The sequence below is a fragment of the Rhinatrema bivittatum genome, chromosome 7 (assembly GCF_901001135.1).
Source record: "Rhinatrema bivittatum chromosome 7, aRhiBiv1.1, whole genome shotgun sequence".
Classification (NCBI taxonomy): domain Eukaryota; kingdom Metazoa; phylum Chordata; class Amphibia; order Gymnophiona; family Rhinatrematidae; genus Rhinatrema; species Rhinatrema bivittatum.
Genome location: NC_042621.1, coordinates 120,915,415 through 120,932,669, shown reverse-complemented (window position 1 = coordinate 120,932,669; position 17,255 = coordinate 120,915,415).

Genomic DNA, 17,255 nt, shown 5'->3' with positions numbered 1-17,255 from the left:
AGGGGGTCACGAAGTCCTATTCCTTACCTGGGCGAACTGAGGAAACAATATGTTCAATGTAGTCCTCCCTCTATGAAAATAATCTGCTTTGCATGCATACAATTGCCTAATGCATGTAAAGCAGCTTATGCATAGGCAATTTGATGTAAAAATAATAACACGGCTGACCTAGAAAAATGTCAGCCCCATTATTTTATCACGTGTGAGGGACGTGTATTTATTTTCCTTGGACAGTATCAGGACACTAGTGCGAGTACCCGATGGTCCCACGGGAAATTTAAAGAGCAAAGCAGCCTGAAGCTTTCCCCCCCCCCCCCAACCTCTCAAACCACATGGCAAAGGTCCAGTGCCTGGACTTTGCCCTTATCACGTGATAGGGGAAAGATCAGGTCGATGTCATTTTGAAAAATGGTATCCACTGGGCCTGGAGCAAATGGGTAGAAGGGAGTGGAAGTGATAATGCTAGGTGGGGCTTTGAATGGGAGCCATTTTTCTTGGGTAGAGGGTTGTTTTAGATACATAGTGGAGGGGCTAGGGAAGGGGTAGAGCATCATCGCATATTTTTAAACTTTTTTTTTTTTACTTGGTGGGGTCGCTGCTGCCACCTTTCAGGAAGCAATTGATGGGGTGAGCAGGGGTTGCCATTGATCTCCAGAGGCTTTAACCAAATTTGGGGGTGGGAGGATTTTGGGGCCTCAAGCCTGTTAAGCAATGGTGGCTCCAGCAAAGGTGGGCTGCCATTGTGCACTTCATACCAATTTTGTTGCATGATTTTTTATCGCATGTTTCTCCTGTGATCAAAAATTGTGCCTTGCAAATGCTGTGATGTTTTGTCAGAAAGGGGCAAACTATCAAAGGTTGTCCACCCCCCAGGATAAACCATCACGGCTTGATAAATCTCCCTATTAGTGGATGTACTTTAGAGATTTTTTTATTTATTTATTTATAACTTTTTTTATACCGAAGTTCAGGTAACAGAATTACTTATCACTCCGGTTTACATTATAACAAGTAGAAAACAATGACAACATATGTCTTACAATGAACAAGGGAGTGAACAACTTGGATAATATAACATAACATAACTAGGAACAGTAGCAGTATGCACTATTAGAGCGAGACTAGCACATGGGGAGGGAGGTTTGCTAATGGGGGGGAGGGGAAAGGAAGGTTGTTCGTGGAGGGGGGGAGGAGGGAGAAATTTCTTATTGATGAGTAAAAACATGAGCATAGGTTCTGGACGTCAACAGTATGAAAACAGTCTATGGGAGCTGTGGAAGACTAAGTAAGTTAAGGGAATGCTTGACCGAATAGCCATGTCTTGAGTCTTTTTTTGAATGTGTTGGGGCAATGTATCAGCCTTAGCTCCGGAGGAAGCAGATTCCACTGTTTGGGGCCTGCTGTGGATAGAGCTCTTTTACTTAAAGATGTTTTCATGGGAGGTGCATGTAGAGTTCCTCTTTGTGCTAATCTTAGCGGTCGGGAAGACGTGTGAAGCTGAAGAGGGATTCTGAGGTCCAGTGGAGTGTTGTTGAATATGGCTTTGTGGGTGATTGATAGAAGTTTAAACAGGATTCGAGATTTGACTGGGAGCCAGTGGAGCTTCTTTAGAATTGGTGTTATATGATCTCTTTTGTTGGATTTAGTGAGACACCTTGCTGTAGCGTTCTGTAACAGTTGAAGAGGCTTTAGGGTGTAGACTGGGAGACCGTGAAGCAGTGAATTACAGTAGTCCATTTTCGAGAAGATGATGGATTGTAACACTGACCTGAAATCGTGAAAATGAAGGAGGGGTCGAAGCCTTTTTAGAACTTGGAGTTTGTAGTAGCACTCTTTAACCGTAGTGTTGATGAAATCAGAAAAGCTCAGATGGTTATCCATGACCACCCCAAGGTTTCTGACCCATGGGGAGAGAACTGGGAGTGGTGTAAGGTGAGAGCTATTCAATGGAAGGGTGCCATCTTGAGTGATCAAGAGGAATTCTGTCTTGTCAGTGTTGAGTATCAGGTTAAGGTTAGACAGGAGTTTGTTAATGGAGAGGAAGCAGGAGTTCCAAAAAAGTACGGTCTTTTGAAGTGATTCGGTGATAGGAATAAGGATTTGGACGTCATCTGCATATAAGTAATGGGTTAACTTTAGATTGGAAAGGAGATGACAAAGCGGGAGAAGATAGATATTGAATAACGTAGGGGATAGCGAAGAGCCTTGAGGGACCCCTAATGTGGAACTGAACGGTGGTGACTCTTTGCTATTGATCTTAACTTTGTAGTATCTGTTCTGGAGGAAAGATTTGAACCAGTTTAGAGCTTTGCTTTTGATGCCGATCTCGGATAGTCTTTGATGAGATAATCATGGTTGACCATGTCAAAGGCGGCCGAAAGATCAAGGAGGATGAGCAAGCAGGGATGTTTGTTTTCTAGATTCATGAGAATGTTGTCTGACAGAGATAAAAGAAGAGTTTCTGTACTGCGGGATTTGCGAAAGCCTAATTGAGCCGGGGAGAGGATGTTGTTATTTTCAAGAAATTCAGAGAGCTGTTTGTTGACTATTCTTTTCAGGATTTTGGCAATGATCAGAAGATTAGCAATCGGGCGGAAATTTGTTGGGTTATCTGTAGAGAGATTTGGTTTTTTTAATAAGGGTTTTAAGATGGCAAGTTTGAGGGGGTCAGGGACCAGGCCCTGTGATAGAGAGGCGTTGATGATCTGGGTGATAGGCTTAGTGACGTCTTTAGCGCAGGTTATGAGAAGGTTAGCTGGAATTGCATCAAGAGGGTGTGAGGATGGCTTGAGTTTCTTTAAAAGGTTTTCAATCTCTAAAGAAGATGTAAGCTCAAAATCCTCTAAGCGGGCCGTTTGTGGTGAGGAGGCTGAGGAAAGTTGAGGATATATTGGGCTGAGTAGTAGATTAGGAGAGCATGAATGATGTTGGGTAGGAACTTTATTGCTTGTATGGGAGGCGAGTAGGTTAGTTATTTTATTTTTGAAGTATGTGGCAAGTTCGGAAGCTTTAGTAGCAGCTTTGTCATCTGGGATCGTTGAAGAAGGTGGATTGGTGAGCGATGAGACCAGGGAAAAGAGGGCTTTTGGGTCGTGGATGAAGTGATTGATTTAGTGGCAGCTTTGTCATCTGGGATCGTTGAAGAAGGTGGATTGGTGAGCGATGAGACCAGGGAAAAGAGGGCTTTTGGGTCGTGGATGAAGTGATTGATAGAGATGTATTTGAATGATCCAAAAATGAAAATTTATCCAAAGGAGTCAATTTTTGCTTAGTTGCTACCAAACTAAACCCAATTTAAGTCATTTGTTTAGGAAAGATGCGCAAATAGATGTAATTTTAGAAAGCATTTACATGCTTAAAATTGGGTTTTACACATGTAAATGCTTTTGAAAATGTCTAGAATATATGCCATTGAATTGTCCCTAGGATATTAATGTTTAAGTGCAATTTATGAATGTAAATGGCTTTTGAAAATTGCCACATTAATATGTTACATTTACATATGTAACTCCTTTTAAAATTACCTCCATAATTTGCAACTGGCAAAATATACACATATTCTGCAAATTATACATGCAGTTTGCTAAAACAAATTACCTAAACATTTGAAAGAGAAAAAAATGAATCTCCCATAAGGTAGGAGAGAGAGAGAGAGAGAGAGAGAGAGAGAGAGACTGGCCATAATGTCATTCCCATAGGTAGGTATTTGTATCCCTATGGTAGGCCCACCTAGTAACTCGAGGTGGGGATTAGGTAAGAGTGTAGGGGGTTAGGGGCCACTTTGACATTCTACGTGACACCTACGAACAGAACAGTGGTCTTGTGAAGATTTGATGGCCTTCGGAGTGAGGAAACTCACTCCAAGATGAGATTTGGGCAATGTTCTCTCAACCTAGCTTGATGTTACCCAGGTAGAGAGTCCATCAAGCTAGGTTGAGAGAACCTTGCACAAATCTCATCTTGGAGTGAGTTTCCTCACTCCAAAGGTCATCAAATCTACATGAGACCACTGTTCTGTTCGTAGGTGTCACGTAGAATGTCAAAGTGGCCCCTAACCCCCTACACTCTTACCTAATCCCCACCTCGAGTTACTAGGTGGGCCTACCATAGGGATACAAATACCTACCTATGGGAATGATATTATGGCCAGTCTCTCTCTCTCTCATTCTCTCATGTCTGGGACCATTAACAGTGGTTGAATGTCACAGATAATTTGTTCATGTAATATTTTTTGCCTTGATTACAATTAAAGGTGGATCTTTAATAATGAAGATTTCAAGATAGCTGACAGAGCAAATGAAAGTGCCCAACTAATGGGGCATTGAAAAGGCTCATTCTTCAAAAGCACTCAGCTAGATTTACAAGAATTTTCAGCTACTAGCTGAACTGCAAACTACCAAAGCAATAAAGATTCAAAATGTCCTTTTGCTTGATTTAGTGGAAAAGGCCTATTAGTATCCAAGCTATCACTAATAAGAGGAAATCAAGAAGTTATTTAAAAGCTGAAACATTTGTTCCCATTTCCTTTAAAAGAGAAAAAAACCCATCTTACCTTTTTCTCAAAAGATTGCTGTTTACGTACCTTCCGCCAGCTTTCTGAAGATAAAAGGACTGATGACATCATATAGGATTGGTGTTTATACTATAAAGCAAACTATGATGTCATCAGCTATGAAACAATTTGCTCCATTATGATAGCTTAATAGTCAACCCCTCAGAAACAGTTTTAATTTATTTTCTAAGGACCAGATGTACTAAAGACTTTTCCTTATTTCCCTGGCTAAATTGGCCTATCTGAAAATCGCCCTCCAGCCTAGCTAAAAGTGCATGTAGGACTTCACAACACACGTACTTTTAGCTTGATTAAAAAGAGGCATTCCCATAACCACGCTGAGGTCAGGGAAAGAAGCAGTACATATCCATTCCATTTTCAAATGTACATGCACTATTTTACCCCTGCTCGCCCATCCACACAGAAAGCAGGTACAAAGTATGCGCATCCTTTCTACATACGTACTTTATGCTAATTCATTTTCAAACAGAAGTTATCCAGGTAGTGTCTTTGAAACTTAGCTGCAAAGTACCTGCATTCAAAGTGTGCCCCTAGTTTGCAAATTGCCCCCTTTGTGTCAATGAGGGAAGGTGGGGAATTAGTACATCTGGTGATTTAATCGTGCCAGAAAAACTGGAACCATTTCCTGATACCCCTAACCTTTCCAGTTCTATACAGCATGGTGACTGGTTCGAGATATTTCATTTAAGATCAAGGTAGGATTTTCTTTTATCTTGCCCCTCTTCTGGTTTTGATTTGAAAAGACTGGGGTCACATAAAGTCCTAGGGCACTGCCCTCTCGATGTGCGACAGTCCCAGCAGTCAGATTCTTCTGATGAGGGGGATAGACTTCCACAGCCCCAAAGAGCAGGGGGCTGTCCCTTTCTATCTGGATGTTCTATTCCTTTGTGTATATGGTGGATGTGAGTGCCAAATAAACAGCTGGAACACTCTGGCTGGGTGATTGAAAACAAACTTTTACTGCTGCAGATCTTCAGTAATAGATATTTGATAATTTAGGGGTCTCCATCAAAGTCTTCACCCTGTGAGAAGAATTAAATTTGGGAGCTATTTGAAAGTTCTTACTCAGTTCTCCTTTCCAGATACTAAACTCGTTCTCCTCACAATGGAGAAAGACTAATTTCTTCCTCACCTTTGGACGGGAAGGGTAACATAGTAATGACGGCAGAAAGGACCAAATGGTCCATCCAGTCTGCCCAGCAAGCTTCTTATGATAGTAACTGCCACACCATGCAAGTTACCACCATGTTTCTCTTAAGGGTAGTAACTGCCACTCTGTCCAGATATCCCTAAGCCTTATGATAAGGTAGTAATATTTACAATCAAAACCAAGCAACTGTCAAACCCATAAAAAAAACTACTGCTAGCAACATTTTTACATGGTGAGGAGCCTTTTTGAAAATTCAGACAATACTGCTTGACATGCTGTGCTTTTTCCCTTTTGTCTGCATATCAGTATCCCAGACCGAAAAAGTCACGGCCCGTATCACTTGTCATCTGAATCCAATTCCCTTTTTTTCCCCCACCGTTGAAGCGGAGAGTAATGTTGCAGTTGCATGAAACGCAGCAAGGCTTATTGGTTAAGGGTAGTAAGTAACTGCCATTCTGTGCAGGTAACCCCCATGCTTATCAGTACCCCGGACCATAAAAGTCAGGGCATTCGTTGGTTGTTTGAATCCAGTTCCCCTTTATCCCCCCCTGCCATGGCAAAAGCTTCTCCCCAAACCAAAAGATAAATCTTCAAAATATGCAAAATGGAATTTCCTTGCAACGAGTCACCACTGTCCATCCACAGGTTGTGAGACAGTCAGCCGAGTCTTCTCTATTCCTGCCCTTCCCAGGAAAAGGATTTCCATGATGTTCCTTCCCTGAGCCAAGGACCTGGGATGTCACAGGAAAACCTCCAAAAGTCTTTTCACTGAAAACCCGGGGCACCCTTACTAGACAGGTTGTGCACCAACAAAGCATCTGCCCCCTTCCTAGTATTTGGTGCAAAACCCAAGCCATGAGAACAAGCACATGAAGAATAAGGGAAAACCTAAACAAAGCAAAACAGCTCCTTCTCCTCCAATTGCCAATTCAAAATGCCCCACAGATCTACGATGAGCCTCCCACTGCAGCCACCACACAGGGGTAATGAAGTCAGTGATTTGCCCCTCTCCTACACTCTCTACCCAAAATGCTCTCCACAATTAAACACACAAAGCTCTAGGGGCTCAGTAGATAACCAGTTAAATACTAAATAGGTCACAGATTCCACCTTCAGTGCCACTCCTACTCCATCCTAGTTTATTTAAGTTGGTCAAAGAGCAGCATTAGCATTTTAGAGAGGTAAGTACAGCTTTTGTGAGACAAAGGTCTAATGCAGACCATTAAAGTAAAAATGATTCCAGCACTGATATAAGAAGGAAGGGAGACAAGTGCAGCATATTAACTTGTTATAAAACCAATTTAATTGCAGCACATTGTTCCAGGAAGACAAAGAGATCATATTCATTGTGCAGCTGCTGTATGCAGCGGGATTAATGCTAAATCTGGGACTGTGTGTGTTCACTTCTTAACTGGTAGAGATGTGGCTCCAACATTTATGCATTAAGTAACTGAAATAATGCAAATAAAATCTCTATTGCATAATATGGGCAAGTTATGTCTACTGATGTCAATTCAAGAAGGGATAAAAACAGTTTAGATGTCTGAAGGCAAATGTTTCTTCTGCTAAGTCCACTCACTCTTATTTGATAATTACTATGCTTTTTCTTTAGATTTTAGAATACAGCCCACATTCCTAGTACAAATGTGAACTATTCAAATTGGCAAAATAAAACTGCAAATCAAATCCCAGATCATTATTATTCTATGTTTGAAAGTTTAAAAAATAATACAAAATAAACTGTGATGTCATTTGACATACAACAAGCACTCTTTCAGCATGCATAAAAGCATATGTAGCAAGCTACTATAAACCAGGTTCCTGCCCCCACGAGCTTATCGTGTTGTACCCTTACAATGTAGCCTGAGCTGCATCTGGATCTGAGTGATGTGTTTTGGACCTGTCAAAAAGGGGTTTTCAACCTACAGAGACTACAAGCCACTGCAGCCAAGGTGAAGGAATATAAAACTGTCAAAGATCCCTGTGTTTACTCCTGTGAATGATAAATGCTCTGCAAGAACCAGCATCCAGCATTCACAGTGTTGACAACTTTGGAAAAGGGCTGTACTGTTTAGCCTGCCCAGAGAAGCATTACATAGCAAACAGAGGAGGAAGACAAAGGAATGCTAGGAGACCATTTAAGGTAGAAAAGGCGCAATTTAGTTGTCTGTCTGTGTGTGGGGGGTGGGGATGGCTAGGAGTTGGAGCCAGGAGTCAGGAAGAGAGATGTGCATCTGGCAGCCCTGCAATCAGTTCTTTTCCTGAAAAGCTAATTATCAAGTGGGAGAGACAAAAGTTTGTACTCTGAGGAAATAGAGAGACAAACAGCTGTTCTAGCTTTATAGCTGAGCTACAAGTAAAATCCCAACAAGGGACAGAGAATTCAGGAACTGAGACAAAGAGAGACTTCCTTTTCAGAGATATCTAAGCTCAGGAGCACATGGCTGGATCACCCTCCTAAGACACTGAGTTAAGTAATCTAAACTTTGCATAGAGAATATCTTAACAGAGGAGGAAGAAGGTTTATTTCCTTGCCTTTTGTCACAAATTCAGTTTCTCATCCTAACAGCTACAGCCTTTCAGCCGAAGTCAAGCACAAGGTACAGACACAGGCCTGATTTCTGTTTTATACCAAGTAAACCATTTTGGGAAGCTCCCCAGGAGAGAAAGACCTTCCACACACTGCAGAGCTCATCTATTTGGTTTGTCACAGCCAGCTCCACCATCAAGAGGAACTTTTTCATTTTCTTGCTTGTTTTTTTTCCCCACAGAATTTTGTGTTTGGGACAGGGTGCACCCTTCACAAACTGGTGGCATTAAGTATTCAGGGATAAAGGCAATTTTTAAAAGCTATGTACTTCACTGCTTTTTTGTTATAATTAGTGAGGTTTGGGTGGACCCTTGGACACTGTGGCAGCTGACCACGCCCACGGGGGGAAGTCCCGTGAGGGGCCACAGGTCAGGCTCAGCTTAGGACACACAAACACAGAGATTGATCTTTTATTAGACAATGTGATGAAGCCACCAGAGGTGGCAGTAGTGAGCAGTAGAGGTAGCCCGGCTGGGCTAATATCCCTCATGTGCTGGAACAGCAACTCCTCCGGTAGCAGTGCTGTAGAAGAAAGAACTGAGAATAATGAGTACAGTGGAATATGCACAAGCCCCAGTATGGAGAACCCCAGGATAGGGAGAGCAGACCCTCGAGGAGCGAGTACCTGATCCTTGAGAGCTGAGAGGCTTGAAGGTAATGTACTCACACAACGGTTCCATGTAGGAGATGGCACTAGGGCTGGAATGGAGGCAGGCCCTCGAGGAGCGAGTACCTGGTTCTAGGGAACAGCTCTGAGGTGAAGATGGTAGAACTCACTGGTGTTGAAGATAGCAAATCCTTCCAGGCAGGAGAGAAGGTAGGAGCAGGCAGCGAGTCAGGGAACATGGGCCCTTGAGGAGTGAGTACCGGTTTCCTGATAGCGACCTGAAAAGCAAGTGAGGCCCCCGAGGAGCGGGTACCCCGTTAGCGATAAGAGTCCAATGGAATTGGAGAGACAGAGTAGCTGGGTACGGAGAGGGAATCCCATCCGTAAGAATCCCCCCTTGCTAACTCAAAGGCTAGCAAACATTGTAGGCTTTAAATATCTGGGCAGCATGACGTCATCACAGGGGGACGCCCCTGAGGTTCGCGGCAAGTAGGAAATAAGAGTGAGGGCCGCGCGGCGTGCGCGCCCTAAGGTACCAGTGGAGCTTGGCGGGAGGCAGCGCTCAAGCCAGTCTGGGGATGCCGAAGAGGACAGCAGGCAGACGCCGCGGCAGCCAGATGTCCATCCACAGCAAGAGGAGGTGCAAAGAAAGAAAGGTAGGCAGAGTGAAGCCATCGGGAAGGGACGGTTGCAACATTTTTCCCCAACTTTCTCTAATAGCATTGTTTGTTTGTTTTTTACTACCCATATGAGTATGTTGGTTTCCTCGGCTAACAGGTCATACCCAGTGTTATTTTTGCATTGCTTGATTTCAAATAAGAAAACTGCAAGTTTATATTATACTTCACAACTATACCTTTCCCATTTAATGTTGTGTTAGGGAACGCTAGGAGAGCGATCCCAACCTGAGGGGAATGTGTGCCTTTGGGCCTCGGCACGACTCCAGACGAATCCAAGACATCACCGAGGGTTGGCGAGGCGTGTCTCAGCATGGGCAAAGACGGAGTCTGACCCTCTGCCAGACCTGCATGCCTCTGGAAGCCAATAACGCCATGTTGGTATATGAACAGTCCTCTGACCGCTCCCAGCCCCCTTGGACCCGCTGCTAGGCATCAGCAAGAAGCAGCAGGCCGGACTGAGGAAGAGGGCAGACGGAGGCCTTGTGACACAGAAGACTCAAGACATGGACAAGAAGACTCTGGAAGTGGATGAGGATCTTGGAAGACTCTCGGCGAGATGAGGAATTTGGAAGACTCTTAGACGAGACGAGAAGCTAGGAAGGTTCGGACATTGGCACTGTCTCTCAGGGCGCCCTACACAACCCACCATCACGGGCGGACCCAATGGGCTGGTTGCGGACTACTCTGTCCCACTGCGTGCCCTACACAACCTGAAGAGACTGGTCATGGACCACGCGGAGAGCGGGACAAGCACAGGAAGGGAATCCAGCTGAGATGAAACTCCAATGACGAGGCCAGGTTTCATCTGGAGAACCACAGGAGCTGGAGGGTCAGGAGGACTCGAAATGAGCGAAGGAGGGTGGAACCTCAGAAACATCAGGAAGTGGAACATCAGGAAGGGGATTGTGGCCTCCAGGCCACAGGGCAGGCAGAGAGAAGGTAAGAGGCTGCCCTTGAGGGCAGAATCACAACATTAATGTTCTGGGAGAGTGTTCCAAAAGAGAGTGCTAGCAATGGAAAAAGCCTACTTGTGTGCCTCTACTAAGTGTACAGCTCGCAGAGAGGGTACCTCCACCTCTAGTAGACCCCTCCAGTAATTCTATGAGCTAAATTTTTGAAAGGCTTTACACACATAAATGGGCTTTTGAAAAATTGCCTGGGGAGGGGGTTGTGCGCATACAAGTACATGCGTCACTCACTCACATGCACAATTTTACGCACACAAAAAAGAAAGCTGAGAAATCATTTATGCACGTATTTCTAAAGATCAACAAAGGAGAAGGTAAACCTAACTATTAAAACTTTTTTTTTCACTTTGGCCAATTCAAGGGGCTGGGGTGGGGTGAGACAGGGGTCTCCTGAGACTACCAGGTTTTTTGAGAATACTATGGGAGGGATTCTTTGGGCCGCTTGGACCCTTTAAATGATATAAATCCATGTCTTTCAGCACTTCAAAGCAGATTACATTCAGGTACTGTAGGTATTTCCCTATCTCCAGAGGGCTTACAATCTAAGGGGGTCATTTATGAAAGTGCTATATGGCAAAAACGTCATAACACATGGTGCGATGTAAATTAGGAAAAGGGGAGGAGTTTGGGGTGTGTTTTCAGTATTTTAAGCTGGGGAGAGAGAGAGAGAGAGAGTGCCTAGCTATAAGGTCCTCATACTAGGGAGGTATTTATACCTCTATATGAACCCACCTAGTTACTCGAGGTGAGGTTTATGTAGGATTTTAGGGGTTAGGGGCCACTTTGACATTCAAAGTGAGACATATGAACAGAACATTTGTGCAATGTTCTCTCAACCTAGCTTGATGGACTCTCTCCCTGGGTAACATCAAGCTAGGTTGAGAGAACATTGCACATATCTCATCTTTGGTTGAGTTTCCTTTCTCCGAAAGTCATCAAATCGTCACAAGAGAGCACTGTTCTGTTCGTACGTCTCACTTTGAATGTCATAGTGGCCCCTAACCCCTACACTTCTACCTAAACCTCACCTTGAGTAACTAGGTGGGCCTCATATAGAGGTATAAATACCTACCTAGTATGAGGACCTTATAGCTAGTCTGTGTCTCTCTCTTTCTCAGTTACATGCACCAGCCGTGGCAGACCAGTGGGTTGGCCCCCTCACTTCTTTCAAAGTGATCCAGCACCTGGTCCCTCATCTATGGTGGCTGTGGACCTCGGGCTGCCCCTGGGGCATCTGGTTCTGCTACAATTCCTGATGCTCCGCGTCGAGCCTCTCCGTGAGTCCCGCGGAGAGACACTATCCCGACCAGCACCGTGCCCCTCCCTGGGCATGTGTGCAAAGCTGATCATTTAATTGGGCCTGCGGCGGGAACTTGGCCGCAGCCCCAGATGATGACATCGGCTAAGCTCTGGTATATAAGGCTGGGCTCTGCTCTCTCAAATTGCCTTTGCAACAGGTCCCCTTGCTAATCGAGTACTCGTTGCTTCTTCAGTTCCATCATCTCTCCTTCAGATTGCATTGCCTGACTACTCCATTGCCTCTCTCCAGTCCTGGACCTCTGCATTGCCTGACCATGCCATTGCTTCTCTCCAGCCCTGACTTCTGCTTCGTCTGACCATCCTTTGACTCTCTCCTCATCTAGACCTCAGCCTTGCTTGCATCTGCTTCCAGACTTCCACCAGCCCAGAACCCAGCTTGCTTAAAGACACCTCTTCAGCCTTTGTCCTGGACGTGGTTCATTCAGGCTTCAGCCTGCTCTTGCTCAGGCACCCTCTGTCAGACTGTGTTCCTATTGGCGCCCGGGTCTCCGGGACTCTGCCTCGTCCAGTACAGACTGATGCCTGCACCAGTTACTGCCTCCGGGCTGCCCCGATCCACCCATCGACAACCACTGACGGAGGCCATCTAAGTCCAGCTGGCCCTGGCACCCAAAGGCACAACCCGCGGGGAACAAGGGCTGGTATTGGTGAAACTCCAGCCGGCCTCCGTCCGTCAGCCCTCTCTGCCTGCCAACGGTGGGGACCTGTAGGATCCCTCCTATGGGTAGCATCAACCCCATGTCAGCCCAAGGGTCCACCTCCGGCGCAACACTCTCTCTCTCTCTCTCCCCCAGTGCTGTAGGTAGGAATTGCAACAATTGTGGTACTTACCGCAAAGTGCGAAAAAGTTATCACATTCTGCGGTAATACCTATGCGAAGCGCACTTTATGATAAACAGCCTATTACCATAAAACATGCCCCTTTTCCTATTTAATGCACTTTGATAAAGCCAGGCCTAAGTTTGTACCTGAAGCAATGGAGGGTAAAGTGACTTGCCCAAGGTCACAAGGAGCAACAGTGGGACATGAACCCTGATCTCCTGGTTCATAGCCTGCTGCTCTAACCATTAGACTGCTCCTCCACTCCACTCTCCCAACTCCTCCAGTCTGTGGGAACCACCATCGTACGCTGTACATTTGGAGTTACTAAGCCATGGTATTTTTCTCATGACATTTTACCGCCAGGGAAAATACCATGGGATTCACTAAGCTGTGGGACTTGGTAAAAATACTGTGGCTTAGTAAATGAACCCCACAGAGCTGCAAACGCAATCTATGCATGTTATTTCCCTCCCCTACCTAAACACATCCCTGGGAACTTCTCTCAGTGCTAGTGAAAGAACATTCATTGCTTCATGTTTAGCTGCATGGAGGGAGGGTGGATTTTAGACAACCGATTAATACAATGTAATGTTAGTTTGGGGATTGCACCATTCTGCTGGTAAGCCAGTACTCACAACCTGTTACAATAAATAAGGAAAACATAATACATTAATGCATACACAATATAACAGTACATCCTCGCTATATATGAGGATTATTTTAAAAGGCAATGATGCCCGATAAGCAGGGAAAAATACACGTGCACACCTTGTTTGTGTGCATTTTTCCCAAAATGTCAGAGAGGTGTTCCAGGAAGGAGTCTGAATGGAAACAACTTACACGCAGGGAGGATAAATTTCAAACAACTCTGCGCAGCAGCACATACACGCATATGTGGCTGTGTGTAGATTTATGACAGCATTCTATAACCCGCACGTATCACATATGCACCTATTATAAAATATGTGTATATATGCTTCGCAACATATGTGCTTATGTATGCTTATGCACAATTACATGCAATACATTGAGAGCAAATATTTCAATGCATTCAGCACAGGTACTTTTCCTACCTGTTTTAAAATATGCACGTGTATATATCTTACATGTGAAAATAAAGTAGGACACTTGCGTAAATCCCAATTTACATGTGTTGTCGGTATATTTTTAAACGTGTGCATAATTGACATTACCAGTTTTACCAATTACTACACCAGTTTGCCCAGTCCTTCTCCAGATCGTTGAGAACCTCCTGGGTTTTCAGCCTGAACTCCCCTCAGTTCACTGAGACCTCCCACCTGGCAAATAGTACACAATAAACGTTTCATATCACTTATGCAAGATAACTAGCAGGTGTAAAATTACGCATGTAAGTTGGCAAATCTACGTGCATAAGTGTCTTTTAAAATACAAGTAAATGTTGGCCCCCACCCTGGAATGCCTTGAGACTGCCCCCTTTTTATGCACACATATGTGTGAGCAAACGTAAAAATACACGTGTACGTTTGTTTATAAAATGGCATGTGCGCGAGTAGATGACACTTACGAGCACATATGCTCATTTTTACACGTGTAACTCTTTGAAAATTCACCCCATGCTTTTAAATTTTAAACTTGTGCTGAAATTCCACCAAGGAAGCTACTTACACACATCAGCAGATGGAAATCTGTATGGGAAGGTTTTGCTGGATAATTTACAAAGTGAATGTCAAGGATACTTTTTGCTTTGAAAATTAGTGTAAAGTCCGTGAATAAAATATATCCGCAGATACTGCATAGATTGAATATTATCCCCATTATCAGGCAAAATTTCAGAAGGGTGCTTGAGTTAAAATGGGGGGGGGGGGGACGTGCTGAAGAGCCAGGCTTCTCAAAAGGGGCGGGCCGGGAGCGGGGTCTGGGCGGAGATGGGTGAGGGAAGGCCGGGAAGTGCCATTTGATGCTGTCCCAGTGAAGTGTGCGCCGGCAGCCAGCCAGCGCTCAGAGATTACTTCTGCTCCCGAGGAGCAGTAAGTAATCTAACAAAAATAAAAAGTAAGTAGCTAGGAAGGTGTTAGGGGTCAGGGAGGAGAGGGGAAAGAGTAAGAAGGTTAGGTAGGGGTATAAGGAAGTTCCCTCCCAGTCCGCTCCTGAATTGAAGCGGACTGGGAGGCAACTGGGGAAACCCTACTTGCGTCGCCACACATAGCTTTTTTAATTCCCCCCCCCCACGCGCACGAGAGTCCCGCCCCGCCCACCCATGCATGTATCGCTCCATGGTGAGACCGCACCTTGAATACTGTGTACAATTCTGGTCGCCGCATCTCAAAAAAGTATAGTTGCGATGGAGAAGGTACAAAGAAGGGCAACCAAAATGATAAAAGGGATGGAACAGCTCCCCTTTGAGGAAAGGCTGAAGAGGTTAGGGCTGTTCAGCTTGGAGAAGAGACTGCTGAGGGGGGATATGATAGAGGTCTTTAAGATCATGAGAGGTCTTGAACGAGTAGATGCGACTCGGTTATTTACACTTTCGAATAATAGAAGGACTAGGGGGCATTCCATGAAGTTAGCATGTAGCACATTTAAGACTAATCGGAGAAAATTCTTTTTCACTCAACGCACAATAAAGCTCTGGAATTTGTTGCCAGGGGATGTGGTTAGTGCAGTTAGTGTAGCTGGGTTCAAAAAAGGTTTGGATAAGTTCTTGGAGGAGAAGTCCATTAATGGCTATTAATCAATTATACTTAGGGAATAGCCACTGCTATTAATTGCATCAGTAGCATGGGATCTTCTTAGTGTTTGGGTAGTTGCCAGGTTCTTGTGGCCTGGTTTGGCCTCTGTTGGAAACAGGATGCTGTGCTTGATGGACCCTTGGTCTGACCCAGCATGGCAATTTCTTATGTTCTTATATTCTTATGTAAAATCCAGCATGCATGTGCGCGCGGGAACCATATTTTATAACATGCGAGCGCACACACATTTTAACATCTGTCCCTATGCATATAACTTGTTTTCTGTTGTAAGGTGCCATGAGTTGTGTGCCATATAAAAACTGAAACAATAATAATAGAAACGCACATTTTGGCAAAAGAGGATCATTTGGTTCATCTAAACTGCACATTTATGCCTGCCTATCGTGCTGTCAGAGTTCTTAGGTGATTAGTGATCTTCTCCCTCCCTTTGCTACTAAGGTCCCTGTGTCTGTCTCATGCATAAGAACATAAGATATGCCATACTAGGTCAGACCAAGGGTCCATCAAGCCCAGCATCCTGTTTCCAATAGTGGCCAATCCAAGTCACAAGTACCTGGCAAGTACCCAAACATTAAATAAATCTCAAGCTACTATTGCTTATTAATTAATAGCAGTTTATGGATTTTTCCTCTAGGAACTTATCCAAACCTTTTTTAAACCCAGTTACACTAACTGCAGTAACCATATCCTCTGGCAATGAATTTCAGAGCTTAACTATGCGCTGAATGAAAAAGAATTTTCTTCAATTTGTTTTAAATGAGCTACTTACTAACTTTACAGAATGCCCCCTAGACCTTCTATTATCTGAGAGAGTAAATAATCGATTTACATTAACCTACATGCTTGAATTCTGCCATTGCTTTGGTTTTTGTAACTTTCACTGAAATTATGCTCCAAGAAGTCTAATTCAGACACTGGCTGGCTTGCAGTTAGCTGGATAAAGTTTTCCAGCTAACTTTGCTGGCATATTCAGCGGTGTAGCTGCACCGCTGAATATACCCAGCTATATCAAAGTTAGTCGGATAAGTTTATCCAACTAAATTTAGGACTGCTCTTTGGCAGTTAGCCAGATAATGCTGAAAATTGGCTGAGAAACACTACTGCCCATAGTAGCCAATGCAGACATACATGCTGCAAACCAACTATCCACCAGTGCTTGAACAGAATTACATTTTCAAATGCTGAATTACAACAAACAGCTCTCTTCTTTATTTACTGATGGGCCGATTCAGTAAAGTCTGCGGGACAGCGGACGAGCGCCTGCTCTCCCGGTGCACGCACAGGCCACTCGCCTGTGCGCGCGATTCTGTATTTAAATTAGGTGGTGCGGTAGAAATGGGCAAAAGGAGGCGCTAGGGACACTAGCGCGTCCCTAGCGCGTCAGTGGGTTTGACAGCCGACGCTCAATTTTGCCGGCGTCAGTTCTCCAGCCCGCTGACAGCCACGGGTTCGGAAACCGGACGCTGGCAAAATTGAGCGTCCGGTTTTCGGCCCGACAGCCGCCAGCCCATTTTAATTTTTTTTTCTTTACTTTTTTTACCCTTCGGAACCTCCAACTTAATATCGCCATGATATTAAGTCGGAGGGTGCACAGAAAAGCAGTTTTTACTGCTTTTCTGTGCACTTTCCTGGTGCCGGCAGAAACTAGCGCCTACCTTTGGGTAGGCGCTAGTTTCTTAAATTAAAATGTGCGGCTTGGCTGCATATTTTACTTTCTGTATCGCGCGGGCATACCTAACAGGGCAAATGCATGTTGAGGGCGCTATTAGGTGCCGCGGGTTGGACGCGCGTTTTCCACCCCTTACTGAATAAG